Below are 23,530 nucleotides of genomic sequence, written 5' to 3' on the forward strand. Positions count from 1 at the left end.
TCCCCTCCACGTGGGTGGTGGCCCTGATGTTTGGAAGGTGCCCGTTCCCCCAGCATAGGCACCCCAGACCCCGTCTGCCCCGGCCGCCCAGGAGCAGCAGCTGAGCAGGGCTGCCTGCTTTTGAACGTGCGCTCACCTGCCTGCTTTAATTAGATGATACTCGGTTTCCCTTATCTTCCTGAGAGAGGATTTCTCCTTTCAGGTGATTGCCGCTATTGATGCCAATGAGGGATTAGAATTCCTGCTCCCATTTTCCCTCAGGCCCTGTTACTGGACATCTGAGGTAGAAAAATCACATGTCTGTGATGGGTGAGTCACTGGGAGGGTCCAGGGGACTGATGCCTCCAGTGCCTTTTCAGGCCAACAAAGCACTTTCACATACTGTCTGATTGGATCCTCATAGCAATGCTGTAAAATACCGGGAATATGGCCCCATTTCATAGGTGGGGTAACTAAGGCTTAGAGAGCTGATGTGTCTGGCTGAGGGTCAAACAGCTAGCAGCAGGCAGCAAGCTGGGAGCGCAAACCAGGTCTGGGTCCAGTTTACTGCCCTCCCCTCCGGGTCATGCCAGAGTCCATCTACACTTGCTTGCGCATAAAGTTTCACTGTTGGTTCAGTACAATTCAACAAGCATGTTCTGAAACCACGTATTACTTCTTCAACACCACACAGTACGACACCCCACCCCGCGACAGCACTTGTCTACCTGCCAGCCCAGCCCTCAGACCCCTTCCCCTCCGTAGGGAGTCCCTGGAAAGCCTCAGGAATGGGCGTGTGAGGTGAGATCTTGACCTCTCCATGACCCCGTGTTCTGGAGTTGGAGAAACTTCTGTTACATGAAGTCACTGGTGGTCTAGTTTTTAGTTTGTGATTTTTTTTTTAATTTATTTTTTATTGAAGTATATAGTTGAGTTACAGTGTTGTGTTAATTACTGCTGTACGACAGAGTGACTCAGTTATCCTGGTATATACAGAATGGATAAACAACAAGGTCCTACTGCAGGAATTATGTTCAATATCTTGTGATACACCATAATGAAAAATAATAGTTTGTGATTTTTAATTCTCCTTAAGTTTTAGACAACAGAAATCAAAGCTCTGAGGCCCTTCTTTGTCTTCCTAACCACCTTGAGGAGTGGGTCTGTTGGTGAGCAGCTGATTGGTTAAACATTAACATTTCAGAAACGGTATTTTAATCTTTTGGGAAAATGTGGCCTCCCTATCTCTTTCCACAATCAAGAATTTCTGCCTTTTGCCTTATGACACATGTGCTGCTAAAACCTCCGTGTGAATGAGATTCCACCCTCACCCTGGGGAGGGGAAGCACATGGTCATTCTGGGGGCTGTTTTTAAGGGGCTTGGGATGGGGTCAGAAAGGAAGGAGTGTACCAGGCCTGACTGCTGGTACTACTACTAGTCTGGTAATCGTTAACTCGGCCTGGAGTCGGGATGTCCAGTTCTCCAGGGCATTTGCTTAGAAACACTCCCGGCTGTTACATCACCCTCTGGTGTCACATCGCTGGGGCTGGCTCCTGAGTTGGAATCCTGTGTCAGGGAAAGGGCAGGGGCCTGTCCAGGTTGAGCGGGGCTCCCATACACTCAGCCGTGTGTGCAGAGGGCTTCCGGCCGGTTCATCTCAGTGGCCACTTGCCCCTTGAAAGTAGTTGTCTTACTACAAGGCCTTCAAATCTATTTGACCACAGATCTGTTTCTCTGGATTCTGCAAACGGCATAATTTGGAAAGAAATACATTCATTTCTTTCCCTGCTCGTCATCACTTAAAAACACCCACGAAGCTAATTTGTTTAGATGAATCAGGCAGAGGAGAGGCTGGAACTAGATAAAGACCCCTCATCCAGTCACTCCTCCCACCTCGAAGGCTGAGGCACTGGAGGAACATCTTAGTTCCATTCCCAGTTCAGGGACGGCAGCGTGTCGAGCTTTCAGGGTGAGTAACTTGGGGAGAAGGTTCTGGAGTGACCAGTCTTCCTTGAGGAAGGAAGGCCTTCCTCCAGCTGAAGCCCCCTCCCTGACTCTGCGACAGAATTGGAGCAGGGGGGGGCCGGTGAGATGAGCGGAAGTGGCTTCTTCTGCCCCCACGTGGGCCCACCGTGGTACCTGTGGCAGTGGCTGGGCGTGGCTGGGCTGGTTTCATGTATTAACTGGCCGCTGATGCACTAACTGCTGGCCCCCAGTCTGATGTTCCTCCCGTGGGGTTCAACCACGGATGCTTCTCCTCCTTCCTTGCGTCTGACGCTTTTTGCAGACCCATCCCAAGTCCTGATTTCACTCTTGACCCCCTCATCAGACAGACCCACCCCACACCCTGCAGAGCAAAGCCCTGCCCGACGTGTTTGTTCTCCTCTGTGCTGTGTTTACCCCACGTCTCTCCTAGCTTCTAGGTGCCCATGTTTTGAGAATAATGGAGAAAACCCACCACCCGTCTCTACTGCTGAATCTCCTTTCCCCCAACCCTTCTCTGTCTCAAAGTCGTTTTCCCTCCCGGCCACCCTGGGCTGGGGGAGATGTCCAGTCTCTCCCTGTTACTTTACAGAAGGGTGTCTTTATTCAATTTGACTGTTGCTATTATGTGGCGAAACTTTCAATAAAAGTCGTGATTTATGAGATGTGTGTGGCTGCGGTTGTTTCTTCGTTTTCTTGCTTTTTGCATGTTCCGCTGCTGCTTCTTTTTCTTCTGCTTTGTCATCTATCAGGGAGAGAAAAGCCAGGCCTGATAATTTCTTGGCATATCCTGTGTGCACTTCGAATGTCAGCTGTTGGCCTGGCAGGAAGTTGTTTCTCGGGTGGGTTTCTCCCCCTTTTACTTCTCCCTGCGGCGCTCCCCCCTGCGCCCCCGTTACACAGGCAGAGGCCCTGCTCCATCCTGCAGGCTGGCGATAAGGGGGAGGCAGGGTGCTGGGGGTTGGGGGTGGGAGGTGGCCCCCGCGTGGCCCTCGGCCCCTTGCCCTCCTCAGCCGCTGCGTGTCCACAGCCCTGTCAGCTCCTGATTGCTGAATAGCTAGAGGCAGGCAGGGTCCTTTCGGGAGGTTTCCAGAATTTTCTTTGTTCTGAATACAGCACCCCCCCAGTTCTCTTAGTTTTTTTGGCCTGACCGCTTTAGAAATCCTTCCCTTTTTCTTTTTTGTCAAGTATGTGCCTGCTAGATAAAAGGCTCTTGAATAGAGGGCCTCGCCCGCATTGGGTCTTGGCCCTTGGCCGATGAAAATAGGCTAATTGGAGATAGAAGCCAGTTGTCACAAAGGTGCCTGTGGCGGGGCGGGGAGGAGGAGGGTCCCCGGGAAATGCCAGGTTGACTTTTCCACCTTTCCCCCTCCTCCTGCTTTTATTATTAGCTGCTCCCGAAATGCATCCTAGGCTTTGTGGAGCCCTACAGTAGCATCACCCAAGTTGTGCCCTGCATCTTCACCACCTGCTTAAGGCCTCGTGCTGTGTCTGGAATTGTCCCACGCTGAGCCCCCAGAGGGCGCGTAAATACGTCTTTAACCCACAGTGGGTGGCCTGGGAGGGACCGAGGAAAGCTGGCCTGCTGAACTTGAACAGAGGGTGGACCCCTCGGTTTCCCAGCGGCAGCTTCTGAGGCCGAGCCGTCCGGACTTGCGTGTTGGTTAGTCTGTGAACCCCCCAGCCCCAGACTCCGAGCAGATGTGGGATTTGCCTTCCAGCTGCTTACAGTCTCAGGGGGACTGTGCTATTGCGAGCTCCCTGGACCCTTTAAATTTGGGTGTTCCATCTCCCCAAGGGTCATTGGTGGCCTCATCCCTGGCCTGCTACTGCCACGTGTCCGTTCCCTCATTTCTACTTCTGCTGCCATCATCCATCAAGACCTCTCATCTGGTTTCGAGTGGCTTCTCTCTGGTGGCCTGTCTCTGACTCCAGACTTACATGCACCCTGCTCCCGACTGCCCAGGGGGTCTGGAATTCCAGAGCTGGAAGTCCAGCCTCACCTTCTTGCGTCATGTCACACAGGTCCCCAGGCACCTCTGCTCTAGGGAGTGGGCCCTGGACCCCTCTGTGTGTGTGTGCTCCCTGTCCAGGCTTCTGGAATGACCTTCCTTTCTCTTGCCTAGAAAAACTCATTCATTTTTAGAGGGTCATCTCATGTATCTCCTCCCCTCTCTTTTTCTTTTTCGTTTTTTAAAATTTTTATTTATTTATTTATTTATGGCTGTGTTGGGTCTTCGTTTCTGTGCGAGGGCTTTCTCTAGTTGCGGCAAGCGGGGGCCACTCTTCGTCGTGGTGCGCGGGCCTCTCACTATCGCGGCCTCTCTTGTTGCGGAGCACAGGCTCCAGACGCGCAGGCTCAGCAATTGTGGCTCACGGGCCCAGTTGCTCCGCGGCATGTGGGATCTTCCCAGACCAGGGCTCGAACCCGTGTCCTCTGCATTGGCAGGCAGATTCTCAACCACTGCGCCCCCAGGGAAGCCCACTCCTCCCCTCTCTTGAAGCCTCTCGCACTTCTTCCTTTCCCTCAAGCAGTGACAGCTCTTACCTTTCCTCTTGCAGCCCTCTGCTGGTTCCTGTGTGACTGGTTAACATATTGTTTCCCTGGTCCTTCCTGTACCTGTCCTGTGTGCCCCACTAGAGGTTTAGACGCTGAGGACCAGGACTATCTATGTCACTGCCGTCCAGTGAAACTTTGTTCGACGAGCTATACGTTCTGTGCCATCCAGTACATACGGCCCCCGCGCATTTGAAATGGGGCTGGTCACATGTGGCTAGTGGCTATCACATAGGACATTGCACGTGCGTGTCTTGTTTATCTGTATTTTCAGAAACCCTAGCACTGTGGTCTGCACCCAAGACAAGCCTCGTAAGTACTGCTGAAGGATACGAGAATCATTTAGGTATAGAGTTACATTAGCTGTGTATTCTTTGCCCATTTTCCATGCAATTTGATTTTTAAGTTGGATTCAGTAGATTATATACTTGAGCACCACCAATGCTTTGGGGAATACGAAGATGAATAAACAATGGTCTTTTCCTGCAAGGAACTTGAACATGATGAGTAAATATGTAGTGATAATGGGAAGCCACTCTTTAGGAACAGTTTATATCCCGTGCGGGTGTAGAGACAGGAATCGTTTATGGTGTCTGAAGGGAGATGGGGGAATGCTTTAGAATGTTCGTTCATTCACTCAGCAAATATTTATTGACTATCACTCATGACCCAGGTACTAGGAGTACATCTGTGAACAAAACAGACAAAATGCCTGATCTCACAGAACTTCCTTTCTGGTGGGAGGGAGACATGATAAATAAAATAAGTAAATTGTAGTTGTTAGAAGATGATAAGCCAAAAGAAGGGCTCGGGAGTGGTGGGGTGCGGGGTGGCTTGCAGTTTTGAATAGGTTGGTCAAGGAAGGCCTAGTAGGCAACGTGGCTTTTTTTTTTTTTTTTTTAATATTTATTTTTGGCTGTGTTGGGTCTTCGTTTCTGTGCGAGGGCTTTCTCCAGTTGCGGCGAGCGAGGGCCACTCTTCATCGCGGTGCGCAGGCCTCTCACTATCGCGGCCTCTCTTGTTGCGGAGCACAGGCTCCAGACGCGCAGGCTCAGTATTTGTGGCTCACGGACCTAGTTGCTCCACTGCATGTGGGATCTTCCCAGACCAGGGCTCGAACCCGTGTCCCCTGCATTGGCAGGCAGATTCTTAACCACTGCGCCACCAGGGAAGCCCCGGCCACATGACATTTGAGCAGAGACGTTTGGACCGAGGGGTGAGGGCTTGGAGAAGGGTGATGGGCAAAAGTAGGTGGAGGGAGGTTTCTGGGGGAGGGGGCAGCTTGAATGAAGGCCTGGGGGTGTAGAAGTGCATGTAGTGGTGAGAGCAGCAAGGCTGGAGCATGGGGTGTAGAGAGAGTGGGAGGCGGGGCTGCAGAGGTAGTTTGGAACCTAGTAATGAAGGCTGAAACCTTGAAAAATGTGTTGATGATTTTCAGTGTCTCTGCAGATATCCTGTCTCCCTGATTAAAATATTAGCCCCCCCACCCCCCCCCCCACCCAGGACAGTGATTCCTGTTATTACTCTTCATTTCTCTTCCCACAAGGTTTCATTCCAAGTAGCTACTCAGAAATTGTGTTGATAAAGGGACAGTTAAAACGCAGCCATGGGCTTCCCTGGTGGCGCAGTGGCTAAGAATTGCCTGCCAGTGCAGCGGACACGGGTTCGAGCCCTGGTCCGGGAAGATCCCACATGCCGTGGAGCAGCTAAGCCCCTGCGCCACAACTACTGAGCCTGCGCACCACAACTACTGAGCCCGTGTGCCACAACTACTGAGCCCACGCACCTAGAGCCCATGCTCCACAGCAAGAGAAGCCACTGCAATGAGAAGACTGCAGGCACCGCGACGAAGAGTAGACCCTGCTCGCCGAAACCAGAGAATGCCCACGCGCAGCAATGAAGACTCAATGTAGCCAAAAATAAATAATAAATTTAAAAAACCACAAAAAACAAAAAACAACTCAGCCATATTCTTATGATGAGATTTTTGCAAAAGGAAAGGTGTGATAAGATCAGGTTTCTCCTCTGGTTAATTGTACCACTGGGTCTTATTTCCTTTCTAGGTCTCTCTTTGTGCAGACTGAGTATTCTGCAGGGCCCCACGTGGCTCAGTCTCCGTGTTTTAACACACTCCTTTGACCTGGATTATCTCTGGGGCACTGAGAAGGTTTGGGGGGAGCAGGGCAAGAACAGAGTGGAAGACCAAGCAGGCCTTTAGGGGGCAGGGCTGTGGCCAGGGAGAGGAATGCTGCATTTCCCAGCAAGTCAGGAGACCCAGAGACTTGATGGCTGGACAGGAAGTGAGTTGCCCAGAGCTGCAGATGCAGACTGTGCAAGACAATCATAGTTTCACATGTATCCTGAGCATCAAAAATCCAGCGTTCACTCAGGAAGAGAGGAGTACCCTTGGCCAAGGGCAAGCAAGGGCTTTTAAAACAGATTGCTTATCAGCCTGTTTTCAGGTGGCTGCTTGGAACTACTGATATATACAATGCTAACCACTTCTCTCCAGAAAAACCTGACTTTTTAGACTTCTACCTTTCTAAAGGCAAAGTTGACCACAACGAGCATATGGCAGCGTGCCTTGGAACGGTTGTGTTCATGGGCAAATCTTCAGTGCCAGTTGCCATCAGCAGTCAGGTTTCCCCAAAATGAATACTCAAAACCATCCACAGAGAGCAAGTCACTCCAGCCCTCAGCACCCCCAGGGGCCCGTCTGGGACAGTGGCTCACACGGCAGCTTGGAGTTTGTGGATGAGCCGCGTGTAGATTCCTGGCCCCGCAGGTACTGAGGTCGGTCGTGGAAAGTGTGTGACTGCGGTCTGGAGCCAATGAAACGGAGACCTGATTCTTCCTTACCGTACTAAACATCTTTATGTTGTTGAACACCATTGACCATTCCCTTCTGTTTGAAATGCCCTAACTTTGGCGTTACAGTTCTCATTGCTCTGTAACAAATTGCTCCCAAATTTAGCAGCTTAAAGCAACCATTGTATTATGCTCAGGGAATCACGGGGTCAGGAATTCAGACAGGGCCCAACAGGGATAGCTGGTTTCTGCTTCACCATGTTTCGGACCTCAGGCCAGAAGACTTGACATCTGGATGGTCACTGGAGGGCAAAGGGCTGGAATCATCTGAAGCCTTATCACTCATATGTCTGGTGCCTGGGCAAGGATGACTTGAAGAGTGGAGCTCCGGCATGTGGTCTGTTGATGTGGCTGGGCTCCCTTACAACATGGCGGCTTCAGGGTAGTTGGTCTTCTTACTTGGGTGGCTCAGGGCTCCAAGTATGCATGCCCCAGAGAAAAAGCTGGAAACTACAGCACCTTTTATGACGCAGCCTTGGAAGTCACATACCATCCCTTCTTCTGTATTCTATTGGTTGTAGCAGTCACAAGCTTACTCAGATTCAAGGGAAGGGGAATGGACCAAGGGGCCATATGCCACACTTGGCAAAACAGTTTTCTCTCATTTCTCTCCTGGTTCTTTGGCCATTGTTTTGGGTTTGCAAAAGATGTTGGGATTCCTCCTGAAACTGTCCTTGTCCCTGCTTTTACTCTACCCTCTCATCTCATTCACTCCCACGATTTTAGAGGCCACTTAAGACACTGGTAAATTCAATCTGGGTCCTCTGGCTTAATCTTTCTTCTGAGCTGCAGAACAGATGCCCAAATCGTCCTATGGACACTGCAAATTTAATACACCCAAACTGAACACATGTATCGTTCCTCTGCAAACCTGTTTCTTCTGCATTCCTTATCTCTGTTGGTGAAACCCCCCCTGACTCAGCCACCCAGTAAATTCAAAACTCCTTCCTCTCCCTCATTTCTGCATCTGGCCATTTACCCAGTTCTGATAATTTTGTCTCCTGCTCACTCTTAAATCTCTTCCTGCTTTGTTATGCAAAATATCCTTGCTTTAGTTCAGGGCCCCTTCATCTTGGACTATTATGATAAGCTTCTGACTGTTCTTATAGACTGTGTCTATTTTCAAGCCCTTCGATCTATCCTCTGTAGAGTGACTTATCTAAAACACAGAGCTGGTCATGTTAATCCTCTCTTGCAAATCTTTGACCTCTTGTCTTCAAGATGAAGTCCAGTCTCCTTGGTCATGGTCTACAAGACTCCACGTCTCCATCCGTATCTCCCATTAAACTCTTCTCTCCACTCGATTCCTAGCAGTGCCAAACTTTTAGTGCCTGAAACGGGCAAGGATATTTCATGCTGTTATGACTCTGTCTGCCTTTCTCTTTTGTCTTCCTGGGAAATTCCTGCTTATCCCTGAAAACCCTAGTCAGGCATCTCCTCTTTGAAGCCTTCTCTGACCCTCCTGACACGATTCATCGTATTTCCCTCTGTCGTACTTTGCCCACTCCTGCCATTGTGTGTTTTTGTCGGGCCCCTGCGAGATCTTTAAGGGCAGAGAACTAAATCTTTTCGTTTGGGCTCCCAGGGCCTGGTGGGGACTAGGTAGTCATTAATGTTTGATGTCCAATAGAATCAAGAGCCAGTAATAAAGACACTGGTTGTTGTCCCTGAATCTGTGACTGCCAGGGGTTTCAGGACCCTCCCTGTTTCATTTGACCCTTTAAGTGGTTTCTTATCAAGAGTCACTAATTGTCTTTTTTATATATAAAAGATGACCCTACCAAATCACTAACTGTGTTCGTCCAGAGAAAGGTCTGTCTGACTCAGTCCGGCAGGACCTTTCAGAGCAGTGCCCTGTGTTGTCTGTGCCTCCTGAACAGGACTGCGGCCAGCTGTTCTGCTTAGGAATGAAGCTTTTATCTCCTGAAGCTTGTGTCCAGCTTAGCAACCTGGAGTGCTGGGAATTACCAAGGGTCCAGAGAGGAGACAAGGAAGGTACCCGGGGACCTTGAATCATCCACAAACTGGGTAATTCAAGAGCAGGGAGTATACGTTCATTCTTGTTCAACCCATATTTATTGAGTGCTTGCTGTGTGCTAGGTATTCTTCTAGGTGCTAGGAATGCAGCGGCGAACAAAACAGACAAAAGTCTTACCCTTATGATGCTTCCATTCTAGAGGGTGAATTGACTCTCCCTTATGAGGCTTCCATTCTCGGGGGACACGGGGCATCCTGACCATGGCTGATTTGCCTGTGAGCCTCTAACTCAGGGCCTTATGCATGGCAGGCACTGAACAAATGTTTGTGAAGGGAATGAATGAGTGTTGTTGGACAAATGAGGTTTAACTGGGCAGATTTTTCTTCCTTGAGGGAAGGGAACTCGATTTTATGAAGCACTTGTCAGGTGCAGGGTAAGTTCCCCACAGAAGACCCTGGTCTTCCAGGCAGAAGTGCCCTTCAGAGAGACCGGGCGCCGTTTGTCGGGCCGCGAGGCTGATTTGACAGCCCTCCAGAGTGAACTACAAAAGGAGCCCTCCACCGTTCGGCCGGCAGCTACAGGTCCCCGGTTACCTCTTTACGTCAACAAACAGCCAGCCCAGACCAGTTAGCTAGGTTGGGCACACTGGAGAACATATCTTTTCTTTCTCTCTTTCCCGTGGTTGGGTTGGCCGAGTGCAAGTGTTTTAAATAGAACAGACATCATGGCTATAAAACATCTGTAACATTGCACATTTAGTCAAGTTCCTGGTGGACCGAGTTCTGTTTGATTGGTGAGGTTTTGCTGCGACTGTTGTTTCCTTTTTCTCCCCTGTTTACCCCTCTGGAAAGCAAAGTTTTCTTTTATGTGAGGATTTATAGAAATATGTTCCTGGCATGAGGAGACAACAGGCATGTTAGGATATTGGTGTTGCAGAGAAATATGACCTCCAAGGCATGGACAGCTTTTATCTCCTATAGAGAATGATCTTCCTCGCGTGGAATAGTCTGTTTCTCTTTGTAGGGTAAGGGGCTGCCTAGATTAAGGCGGATAAAGACGCTGCTTTGCACTGAGATGGCATCCTTTTTGCTGGAGCATCTTCAGCCCTTGGAATACTGTGGTTGCCCAGGACCACTGCTGGGGGTGGGCTGATTCAGGTTGGTGTCCGAGAAATCTGAAAAAAGTAGAATCAATAATAACTAGTCTTTAAATTTACAAGTGTGCTTCTTGCCTTTTCCAAGTGTTTTTCCTTCTGTTTTGTCTGCGGGACAGGCAGGAAAGGTTTGATTCCCGTTCATGGCCAAACCGAGAGAGTTCAGTGACTGGTGGGGCAGGGCAGGCGGCGGGGAAGGGGGAAGAGGGAATTTGTCTGCCTGTCGTTCCAGCCCCGTGCTAAGCATGTTTCATGTGTTAGCTCTTTTAATCCCATTTTATAGAGGGAGAAAGTCAAGGTCAGAGAAGCTTAGTCACTTGTCACGGTCACCTAGTATATACGCGTCAGAATGGAGATTCCTGGGTTCCTCTTTCTGCTCTATCACTTGACCTGCTCTGGGTGCTGGGATTGGAACCTGGTCCTCCCATCGCCAGAATCTCCAAATCTGGTGCTCTTTCCTGCCTCCAAGGATCTCTTTGGTTTAGAAAGATCACCCCCCCCCCCTCTCTTGAGGGGCGAGGCGTTTAGTAACAGGTAGAGGGACTTGCTCATGATTATCTTGGCTTCTCTCTTTTACTGCAAACACTTCTTTGGGTACCCTCTTTCCCTCAAAGGAAGTTCCTTGTGGCGGGTGGCAGGGACCAGACCAGCACATCCTGGGAGGGGAATTTGACTTTTTTTTTTCTTGACAGGTAAAATTTATGGCCCAACAGGTGGCTGAGTGTGTTTACCAAAGACGACCACGCCAAGGGTGCAATGTGCTTCCCTCTCCTTGTGCCTCCCCCACCTGCCCCGACCTTTCCTCCCACCCCTGGGATGTTTCTGGAACAGTAGAATGAGTGACAGAGCAGGGAGGGACCTGCTCGTGGGGAAGTGAACCCCAGGCTGCATGCAGGTCACTAGGTCTGGGAACCTTCCTTCTGGTTCATGCTTTTCTCGCCACTCTTGCCTCCTTGCCAGCATCTAAGTGTTAAGGTGACCCAGCCCCCCACAGTGGCCCTGCTTTTCTCTTGAACAGCCGATTGAAGAGTTGCTCCCCTGTTTAAACCCTGTGGAGGCTTTCTGTTGCTTCCTGTCATGGCCTGCAGGTCCTTCCCTGCCTGGCCTGGCCCCCCTTCTCCTTGCATTCCATTGATACCTTGAGCTACAGTATTTCAGGTTCGCTTGCAGCCTTTCAGCCAACACTGAAGATGCTACAGCCTCAGCTGGGGAGGCCCTTCTCCCCTTCCTTTCCTGGCTCCCCCACTGCTGACTTCAAGCCTCAGGTCACACCCAGTCTTGCGCCCCAAAGCCTCACCAGGCTGCAGTAATGAGCCTGCTGCTTGACTGTAAACACCTTCAGAGCAGAGACCAGGTCTTGGTCCACTTAACATTCATCAAGCCGAGCACCATGCTCGGCACATAGTAGGTCCTCAAAACACGTTTGATGAGAGAATGACTGAATGAATATGGCTTGCCACCACAGACAGTCCTCTGCAATTTATTTTCTTCTCTGACCCTCTTGGTCTGCATTCTCACTCTCCTGGGATTCAAGCAAATGTTTTATGACATGTGCCAGGTGCTTTCACATCCTTATCTCTGGTGATGCTTATGGCAGCTCTGTGACATATAGGTATTGCCCTCACTTTTGCCCATGGCTCACCTGCAAGGAACTCAAGCCCAGCGCTCCCTGGTTTCAAGTCCCAGCCTCCTTCTGCTGTTCCCTGCCTTTTCCCCACTCTTGTGTGCAGGATGGTAATAACGAGACCTTTTGTTGAGGTCTCCATCGCCCACTTTCTCTCCTGTAAGATGGCACAAGCAGCTTCCTGCAGAGCCCTGACTGTATATTAGAGTCATCTGGAAAATGTTGAAAAAATACTGATGCCCAGGCCTCCCCACAGACCAATGAAATCAGAATCCCCGAGGGTGGGGCCCGTATCTGTAGGTTTTAGGGGCTCCCCAGGCTGTTCTAAGGTGCAGCCAGGGTTGAGCCCTGCTGTCCTCCGGGAGTGTCAGGGAACCCGCAGCCTGGTTCAGCTCCGTGGATTAGGTAAAACTTGCTCATCAAGAACTGATTGCCATGTGCATCTAAAATATGTTAATGAAGGTAATCAAGGCTAAGGGTTAAGGCTGCCATTTGTTCTTTTCATGAAATCAACTGGAGGGCCTGGGGGATGGGATACCTTGGCTTCAGAGCCTGCCTACCAGCCTAGTTTTTATCCTTTCTTTCCCAGGAAGAGCTGTGTCGTTGTTCCTGAGGTCCTCTATCGACCAGTCTTCCCCAGAGTACAGTGGTGCCCTACTAAGCCTCGTTTTCCTTAACCAAGGGTCTGTCTTCTGACCATCCTTCCTGACATGGTTTTCAGCGTGCGCCTTGAGCTTTCCTGCACGTCACGTGCAGGACACAGAGACTCTTCTGGTTTCAGGGAACTTTTAAATTCTTAACTTCTTTTTAAAGATTAATTAATTAATTAATTAATTAACGGAAGTATAGTTGATTTACAAAGTTGTGTTAGTTTCTGGTGTACAGCAGAGTGATTCAGTTACATATATATATTTTTCTTCATCTTCTTTTCCATTATGGTTTATTACAAGATATTGAGTATAGTTCCCTGTGCTATACAGTAGGACCTTGTTGTTTATCTATTTTACATATAGCAGTTTGTATATGCTAATCCCAAACTCCTAATTTTTCCCTCCCTGCTTTTCCCCTTTGGTAACCATAAATATGTTTTCTATGTCTGTCAGTCTGTTTCTGTTTGGCAAATAAGTTCATTTGTATCATATTTTAGATTCCACATATATATGATATCATATGATATTTGTCTTTCTCTGTCTGGCTTACTTCACTTAGTGTGATAATCTCTAGGTTATGTGGCGGCAAATGGCATTATTTCATTCTTTTTATGGCTGAGTAGTATTCCATTGTACATATGTACCACATCTTCTTTGTCCATTCATCTGTCAATGGACATTTAGGTTGCTTCCATGTCTCGGCTGTTGTAAATAGTGGTGCTGTGAACATGGGGGTGCGTGTATTTTTTTCAAATTATGGTTTTCTCTGGATATATGCCCAGAATGGCATATTGCTTTATCATATGGTAGCTCTATTTTTAGTTTCTTAAGGGACCTCCACACTGTTTTCCTTAGTGGCTGCACCAATTTGCATTCCCCCCACCAGTGTAGGTGGTTCCCTTCTCTCCACACCCTCTCCAGCATTTGCTGTTTGCAGACTTTTTGATGATGGCCGTTCTGACTGGTCTGAGGTGGTGCCTCATGGTAGTTTTGATTTGTGAAATGCTTAACTTCTGAGTAGAAACTGCCTCTCTGGTACTTGCTACCCAGACACCCTGAAATGGTTCAGGAAAAGAGTGGTTTGGGAAGTAGGAAGGGACGGTCTGAACCCATCACCTCAGCTGTGTGTTCAGTCCCGGGGCCTGCACACGGGCTGCCTTCAGGTAACCCTGAGCACGGCTGTGAGCCGGGCCTCAGGCACCTCTCTGCCTGGAGGTTGGCACTGGCGAGGCTGGAGCCAGGGGAGAGGCTCTGAGGAAGGTGTGTGTTAGCGGCGTGGGCTCGGGGGTTGGGTTGGCCTTGGTGGCTTGGTTCGAGGTACAGGGGCTTCCTATGGGCCATGGTCTTGGAGTTAGGATTTCACGTTTGCCATCTCAGTTTGTGTTGTTCAGGCCAGGGCCTTATGCCCATTTTTCAAAGGAGGAAGGTGTCTCCCAGCGCTGTGGAGAGACTTGACCTCTTTTCATCTGACCAACCAGGGGAGTTATTCAGTATGTCTCAGTGTACACAGATGTGCTTGAAAACGTGAAACCGGGTGGACAAAGAATTTTAAACTTATTGTTGTTTCCCTTGGACCATTTCTGTCAGGGTCGCCTTGGACCTAGGCTCTAGCCACGGGGCCCCGGGACCATCGTGTTACCATGTCTAGGGCCCTCCCCCTCCCCGGGAGCCCTCCTCTTTGTCTCCAGAAGAAGTCCACCCTGGGTGGGTGAATCGGGCTCCTACTGCTGGAGGGACAGGCACAGGTGGAGTGAACTGAGTTCATCCCAGCCTGCTGTCCTGTCTGGCCCTTCTTTCCCACCTCTTTCTGGGGTTTATTAAGAATCTGCTTTGGCTGCCTGTCCCTTGGCTGGGGCTGTGGAGGCACCTCTTTCATATGCAGAAATGCTCGGCTTCCTCGAAAATTCAGCAGTAGTAAAGGGTACTAAATTTCACTTAATACCGTTGCTGTAAAAGATGATGGGTTTTAATTGCCTCTGTGTGTTGGTAATCATTTGAACCCTGGAGAGAGAGTCTTTGGGGCCTTCCGTGTACTGAGTCCATCACTCTGTGACAAGTATTGGGGGCTGGGGGCTCTGAAAAGGACGGAGGGATGGAGACACTACCCGTGGATGCAGAGCAGCTTGGGTACCTGGGATGATGGTGTGATGGCCAGCCAGCCACCTCGCTCAGCATCAGGTCACGATCCTTAATTTCCTGTGCTTTCCAAGGAGGCACTCCATCTCTGCACCTTTTTCTGTTACCCCCCAGCCCCCAGTCTGAGTGCCACTGGCTAGGATATTACTCTCTGATACCAATCTGTGGACCGGTCACCCTCTCTGGCTACAGATTTTCCCCCAAGGGTAAGAGGAAGTAGTATTTTTTAAATTAGCCTGGGAGGGAGCTGGGTGAGGGCTTGGAAAGGGCTGGGGGGTCAGCTCCCTGCTGAAGCACCCTGATCACCTTCATTAGGAGATCACACTTTCTTTTAGGTGAGTTACTGTTTTAATCAGAGGTAATGCTGTACCCTGGCTATGTCGGCTAATTGTGTATACATTATATTCTAGCCCCATATAGATGAAGTCTAGTCTCTTCCTTCCAATTTTAAAGCTATTTAGAGGGAATGCCAAATTGTAGCCTGAACACTGGTGCTCTCTGGCTAATAGCTACAGATGGGGAGCGAGTGCTCTAAGAAACATTTGGGGTTATATTTATAATTAGTTTCCTCTGAAGTTAAATTAATTTCTGCAGTTGACGACATCAGATATTGTTACACCTTTGTCCAGTGGTCAACCGTGGGTGAATTGAGGCACATGGAATTAGCTGGTGGATGAAACAGGGGAAGCATGCTTTCTTGGACGCTTGGATTTATTTTAAGCCCTTTTTGCACTCAGATTCTTGACTTGGGGATCTTTTGGGCCTGTCATTAAGAAAAACTCCGAAAACAGCTTTAGTGAGATACAATTCACATGCTATGTAATTTACCCATTTGAAGTGCATAGTTCAGTGGTTTTTGGTCTGTTCACAGATACGTGCACCATCACCACAGTCCGTTTTAGAGTATTTTCACCACCTCACAAAGGAGCCCCATACTCTTTAGCCACACCTCCTGACCTCTCCCTCAGCCCTAAGCAACCCCTATTCTACGTGCTGTCCCTATGGGTTTCCCCATCAAACTTTCATATGAATGGAGTCATACAACATGTGGTCTTTTATGACTGCCTTCTTTCACTTCAGACAATGTTTTCAAAATCCATCCAGGTTGTAGCACGTGTCAGCACTCCATTCCTTTTTGTGACCAAATAATATTCCATTATATGGATAGATCACACTTAATTTATCCATCCATCCATCCATCCATCCATCCATCCATCCATCCATCCATCGGTGTTCCACTTTCTGACTGACAAACAAGGCTGCTGTGAACATTTTGTGGGGAAGGTTTTGGGTGGACATACGTTTTAATTTCTCTTGGGTATATAGTAGGAGTGGAATTGTTGGGTCCTATGGTAACTCGACAGTTAATCATTTGAGGAGCTGCTAGACTGTTTGCCAGAGCGGATGCAGCATTTGACGTTCCCACCAGCAGCATCTGGCCTGTCGGTTTTGCATCTTGCCTTCAGAATCGAAAAGGGCAGAATCAGACTTGCTCCTCATGACGTCCCCTCGTCTCCCTGTCCCCAGTTGTCTCTTTTTGCTGGGATGTCACAAGTAAAGGCGTAGGAGATTCAACGAATAGAAAGCTCAAGTTGGGGAATTCCCCGGTGGTCCAGTGGTTAGGACTCTTCCACTGCCGGGGGCCTGGGTTCGATCCCTGGTCAGGGAACTAAGATCCCACATGCCGCGTGGCGTGCCCCACCCCCCCGCCCCCCCAGAAAAGAAAGCTCGGGGTTGTGATGCCCCATTTTGTCACCCACTAGTGCTGTGTGACTTTGGATGCTTCACATCTCTGAGCCTGTCTCCTTGGCTGTGGAAGAGAAGCTGAGACCCGTCTGAGGACTGACGTGAGGCCTGAGGAGGGCAACTGTGAGGAGGGCTCAGCCCAGGGCCGGGCCCACAGTGGCTCCACAGGGAGGACAGCGCATTCTGAGCGTGGAGGAGACGTGGGCACCACGGCTTTCCGTAGGAGAAGAGGACCTGCTATTAGGAGGGACCCTGCCACGTGTCAACCCTGGCCCTACATGTTTTATCAGAGGAACTTAAGTCGCATTTGGGCCACTTCTCTTCAAGAGCTGGCTCTGCTCTCCTGACTCCTTTACCTTCCCACCTCACCTTCTGGGACAGAGCCTTGACCCTGCGGCCCCTGCCATAGTGCTTGTGCAAATGATGAGTGTGACCTGCCTTCCTCAGGGGGCAGATTCAGATGGTCACACCTGGGGCGTAGCGTTCTTCTCCCCCAGGGTGGTGGAGGCGTCCTTGTGGGCCATGCCCCACCGTCACCAAGGACAGGTGAGACTGAGGCCGTGGTGTCTGAGAGCCTGTCCCAAGGAGGTCCCCATGTTAGTTACCTGGGGCTGCCACACGCTGCGTCGTTGAAGCCACAGAAGTGTTCTCTCATAGTTAGGAGTCTACAAGTCTGGAGGAGACAGAGGCTCCCTTCTGGAGGCTGTGAGGGAGAAACCGTCCCTCGCCTCTCTCCTAGCTCCTGGGACCTGCCGGCATTCCTTGGCTTGTAGACACATCGCTGCAGTCTCTGCCTCTGTCTTCACACAACCTTCGTGTGTGTGTGTGTGTGTCTGTGTGTGTGTGTGTGTGTGTGTGTGTCCCTTCTCCTCCTCTTATAAGGACACCTCATTGGATTTAGGGCCCACCCTACACCCAGGGTGATTTCATCTCAAGATCCTTTATTAATTATAGCTGCAAGACCCTCTTTCCAGATGAGATCACATTCTGAGGTTCTAGGTGGACATGAATTTTGGGGGGGACTCATCAAGCCACTGTAGTCTCTTTTTCCACATATGATTCTAGAAATTTTTGGAGAAGATTCCCAGTTCCTGACTTGTGTTCTGATTTTGTATGTTACATGAGTTTTGCCATTGGATTCGGATGTGATTGGGGTGTTGGTGGTGGCAAGAGTGGTAGTTTAGGGGGAGGAGGGCAGAATGGAAGAAAATATTGGGAGAATGTAAGAATTTTAGAGGACAGGTCCCTTGGAAGAAACACCTCACGGGAGGGGGCCATGGAGTTTGGGACTTCTAGGATCTCAGTCAGCCTTCCTAGAGCTTCTTTACCATTAAAGATTGGGCTTAATTCTCAAATGCAGAGTTGATGATACCACACAGTCTCATCCCAGATCCTGAAGAACAAAGTGCTCACCAAATTCAGAATCTAGTATGAAATCACATGGTATCTTTCAACTTACTTACCAGTTCTCCTTTGTCACTCTGCCTTGCCTTTAACTAGCACATGAGTCACCTTGCTGGGACTTGATTTTTTCATCTGCATAATGGGGATGATGGACAATCAGGTTTGCGAGAGCTCGTGCAATGCTAGCATTCTTATCCTTCCTGGGCTCTTTCAACCTTGGGATTCCCATAGATGGGAGAGCATCTGCAAAGAGCCTGCGTTCTTGGGCCCTGAAGATGGCTCGTGGTTTTTCACCGAGGGGAATTTGAACTCTTTTCAGGAGCATGGTTATGGCAAGAGCTGACTGAGTTTCTCTGGGCCTCTCTCACACCCATTTAAGACTCTTCAGAGCCATTTCCTGCCTTTCCATGCATTTATTAGGATCAGAAATATTTGTTGTTGTTCTGTTGTTTTCTTGTGTGACAACTAATATCTTTGGGCCAGTGCCGTTGGAGCTAAAATTTCCTCTTCGATCTCATCATAAAAGATTCTAACACCTCCACCCTCTGCTTTCAACACACACACACACACACACACACACACACACACACCTGCTTTATTCGATCTTATAAAAATACAGCCAGTGGCTCCACTCTGAGTGACCACTTCAGATGGAAACACATTTTTTTAAAAGAGAATTTTTGAAACTCGAAAAAAAAAGCCAGCTCTCTGGTTAGAGGCAGGAAGGTGGAGTGTTCTTTGCAGCTCTAGTTAGCAGCTGGCTTTGGCCAGTTCTTATGTGTAAACAGCAATTTTCCGAACTGGAATGGATGCTGGGGTTTTCTTTCTGGAGCCAAGAGTTGTGTGGAGAGCAGTAGTGTTTAGTTAAATTACGGGTCCGGATAACAAAACTTTGCAGCAGTGATTTGTGACAGCCCAAACCCTCCCCATGCCCCTATGCGTGCTACACACACACACACACACACACACACTCACACAAACACACACACACGCCTTCCCAGAATGCCGCCCTAGACCATAAAAGGGAGGTATCTGCTAGGGGAGGGGCTGTCCCCAAGGGTGTAGGGCCCTCGCTCTGGGTGCAGCCTTCCACCAAAAACTCCAAGCCAAGGATGTTTCAGACCCATTTGCTTGTGGATTTCGGACTGAGCTCTCTCTGGAGCAGGTGGGCGGCTCTCTCCATCTAAGTGTGCTGTGGAGGCCCTGAGCCTTGTGGTGTGCAGCGGCTGTGTGTCGGTGTGAAGGCTGTGGGTTGGGAAACAGTTACCCGAAGGGCCTAGCACAGGAAGAAGACACAGGTGGCTCTCTCCACTGTGGGCAGAGAGGACTTTTTATAACACAGAGGGCTATAGAGTCGGGGGCCAGTGTGTAACTGGTCCTGCTTGCTGTTTCTAGGGTCAGAGAGGGTTAAAGGTCTGGGGTGCTGGATGGTTCCTGGGGCACACAGAAGCCAAGACTCAAGGATTGGGAAATAGAGAGGTACCCCCAATACACACACACACACACACACACACACACACACACACACACGCATGCAAACATGTACACAGAAATGAAACCTTGACAGTATTGATGGGAATTTGAGGACCTCCGTTTAGTCCACTGAGACCTTGGACACCACGTCCCCACGCTGCCCCCTTCCTACTGTCCTCAGGAGCCATGGAGGTGGGAGGGAAATGGAGGGAAGAGTGTGTGATTCTAGCATCCTCTGCCTGCCCCCTGCGTCCCTCTCCAGAATGCAAACCATGGAGCAGTGCACAGCCCATTTAGCAGTGATGCCATCAGAATTCCCAAAGTAAATCACTCCCATTTTCCCCAGCACCCCTGGTGGGAGGGGTCACCTGCAGAGCCCCATCACCCCCCAGCCATGCTCCCCTCTCCTGAAGCTGAGACGTCGGTGAGCAGCTAACCAGGTGTTGCCCATCTTCCCACTGGCCTCTTCACGTTTGGAAGGTTTTGATTAAACCAGTCTCCTTTTCGTGTTTGCTGAAGAGTGGGATCTATCTCTGTATCTGAGCTGGTTCCTGGAAAGTATGTTTTAGTAACTTGGACACTTTGGCCACATTGTCTGGGGCCTGGAATTTCTCATCCTTGTTTTAAAAAAAGTGTTTTAAAGACTGTTTTGGGACTGTGTAGATTTATAGCTGGATGTCTTCCCCAGCCTTTAGGGGTCTGTCTTGGCAGGTTTACGGCTGTAGGGCAACGGTGGAGGGTGTAAGAGGGGACCTCCTCTTTTTACCAGTTACTGGGGAATGAACATTCTATTGACTTCTGTTATTTGGACTGAAGACACGTTGGTTGTTTAATTCTCTGCGTCCCTGTGAACGTTTGGAATATATATAGGGCCTGCTGTCTATACCCACCTGGCTCTACACAATGTCTGAATGAGACCGTGGGGTTCATTTTATGGAATATCTCTCCAGAGTTTCTTTAAGTTGAGAACTCCACGAGTGCATGTTTGTAGATCACATTAGTGTTTCTTTATAGATATTTAATTGCTTGGCTGGGCTTAAAAAAAAGGAATGAAAAATCTAAAATGAAACTATTGGGAGTCTTTGCCCATCTGAAATCACGTAGAGATGTAGGAAAGTGTTTTTGAAATGATAGTGGAAGAGAATGGTCAATAAGAGTTGATTTATCAAAGTGTTTGGTAGAAGGTATCTTACTGCTGCACGTTTCTACTGAGGCTGAAGGATGAATTTAGTAACTGACTTTGGATTCAGCTAGTGACCATTTATTTATCATCTACGCGCTGTCCCACCAGACTCTTGGGCATATGTTATTTGTAAATTTATTTATTTTATTTATTTTTGGTGTTGCTGCACGCGGGCTTTCTCTACTTGTGGAGAGCGGGGGCTACTCTTCGTTGCGGTGCGCAGGCTTCTCATTACTGTGGCTTCTCGTTGCGGAGCACGGGCTCTAGGCGAGCGGGCTTCAGTAGTTGCAGCATGTGGGCTCAGTAGTTGTGGCGCACAGGCTCTAGAGCACAGGCTCAGTAGTTGTGGCGCACGGGCTTTGTTGCTCCGTGGCATGTGGGATCTTCCCGGACCAGGGCTCGAACCCTTGTCCCCTGCATTGGCAGGCAGATTCTCAACCATTGCACCACCAGGGAAGCCCTAGGCATATGTTATTTAATTTAGTTGCAGCAGGAACCTTGTGTGGTCTGCTAATTATTATATCTCTGTTTTTAAAGGGGATTAAATTCCACACTGTATTTGAATGTGAGTTCCAGCACCTCACACTTAATCTATTTGTTGAATGAATGCATTAGGAAAGTTAGATAAGTAAAATTTGGTGATTAGTGAGTGTAGGGAGAGATTTAAATCTGGAGAGGGCCTGATGGAGCATCACCGTGAAGGTGACCTTGATCCACCAGGGGAACTGAGGGATAAGCAGGGAGACGGATAAGGAGGGAGATGAACAAGGAGCTGGATAAGATGCCCACCAGTTAACCGGAGGTTCTTGGAGCTCGGAGGTGTGGACACTGGTGGGATCTTCATAGAATGTCCTCACGTACATTATCTCATCAAATTTCTCATTCATCTGAAAAGAGATGAAAAAATAGTAAACAACAGTTTTAAACACACGTGCAAACCACTGCATGGTGGCCAGTGAGATGTATGAGAGTCACCAGGGCAGTGTCCTCCTGAGACAGCACAGGATGTCCACTACAAGGGTATTCCAGGTCGGGGGTCAGTCAGCGGGCTGAGGTGGCATGTGTCCCCTCTGGGAGCTGCTGAGTTAAAGTGTCAGGTCCCTGAGGTCTGGGAGCCTCCCTGTCGGGCCCACCATGCTCACAGATTCGGGAGAGTTCAGGGTTAGGCGGGACAGGGAGCTCTGGTCCAGGACTTCACGTGCAGAGCACAGAACCCAGCCCTCAGGCGAGTCCTGTCCAGGGTCACATCCAGACTTAGACACAGAAGCCAGGTTTCCAGAGCCTTTCACACTCCTTAGAACAGCCTGCCTGGGACCGCTGTGCCCTTAGGTGTCACTCTGCTGAATCTCTACTGTTGGGAGTGGGTTGGTTGGTTCATTCTCTCCACACATGTGTCAGGAGACTTGGTGATACGTGATCCAGGCAGCCATGGCCCCCATACTTAGGCAACCTACATCGACTTTTTTTTTTTTAAATAAATTTATTTATTTATTTATTTTTTGGCTGCGTTGGGTCTTTGTTGCTGCGTGTGGGCTTTCTCTAGTTGCAGCAAGCAGGGGCTGCTCTTCGATGTGGTGTGTAGGCTTCTCATTGCGGTGGCTTCTCTTGTTGTGGAGCACAGGCTCTAGACGCGCAGGCTTCAGTAGTTGCAGCACGTGGGCTCAGTATTTGTGGCTCACGGGCTCTAGAGCGCAGGCTCAGTAGTTGTGGCGCACAGGCTTAGTTGCGCCGCGGCATGTGGGATCTTCCCAGACAAGGGCTCGAACCCGTGTCCCCTGCATTGGCAGATGTATTCCCAACCACTGCGCCACCAGGGAAGTACCCCCTGCATCGACTTACAATAGACATGCGTGACATTGTGGCTGTTTCTTTTTTTTTTTTTTTAATGTTTTCAGATTCCTCTCATTCATTTATTTTTGGGTTTTAGTCTTGCTTTTCTTTGTATGTTCTCATCAAAAATTTTTTCCCCGAGCTTTATTGGGGTGTAATTAACAAATAAAATGGTAAGATATTTAAAGCGTACCATGTGATGATTTGATGTATGTATGTATTATATATTGTGGCAAGATCTAGCCATTGAGTTAAGACGTTGTGCTTTTATTATATAAAACCAAACTGGTGAGACCCTGTATCCACTGAGTTTTACAAATTTTTATTTGACATTAAAGAAGAACAAAAAAAGAAAAAGAAAAAACCAACCCCAAACCCCACACAGCCTAACTTAGTCTTCAGAATAAAATTTATGGTATTTTATTGTCTTTCACTCTTCCATGTAAGATTTTTGGTCCCACTCTGAAGAGTGGACATCATCGAGTTCCCTCCTCCCTTTGCTTTAGGGCTGGTGGGATTCTGAAATGTGGCCATTGCAGAAATTTGTTTGTTTTTGCATCCACCAGACTTTGGCTGTGGACTTCTGTGTGCCTGGCCCTGTATTTGCACCCCGGTGGGTACCGAGAGGAGTCAGGAGCCCACGGTCTGGGGGAGGAGGTTAGAATGAAGGCAGGATTATCACTCACTTCAGTGCGAGGTGGAAAGTAGTGAGTGTGTGAGAGGCAGAGGGGCGCAGCGTTTGGGGTTCAGAAGCAGGAGAAACAGCTTCTGGTTGGGGCGGCTATACAGGTATTTTGAATTTTGGAGAAGGGCACTGGATCTCGGAGGAAAGTCACAACTTGGCAAGGGAGGTGCAGGAGTGGAGAGGTCTCCCAAGGAGCAGGACCTGCGTGGACAGAGGTGTGGAGGCCTGGGGACCAGCTGCACTTGGCTGAGTGTAGGACAAATCAAAGTGAATGGTGAGA

At 49.2% G+C, this 23,530-nt stretch overlaps 1 protein-coding gene across 8 annotated transcripts in view; it reads left to right on the plus strand.

Moving 5' to 3' along the window:
• MSI2 (musashi RNA binding protein 2) overlaps positions 1-23,530 on the plus strand; it is a 393,325-nt gene that overhangs the window by 112,568 nt on the left and 257,227 nt on the right. The window lies entirely within an intron of this gene.

The sequence above is a fragment of the Balaenoptera ricei genome, chromosome 20, assembly GCF_028023285.1.
Source record: "Balaenoptera ricei isolate mBalRic1 chromosome 20, mBalRic1.hap2, whole genome shotgun sequence".
Taxonomy (NCBI): Eukaryota; Metazoa; Chordata; class Mammalia; order Artiodactyla; family Balaenopteridae; genus Balaenoptera; species Balaenoptera ricei.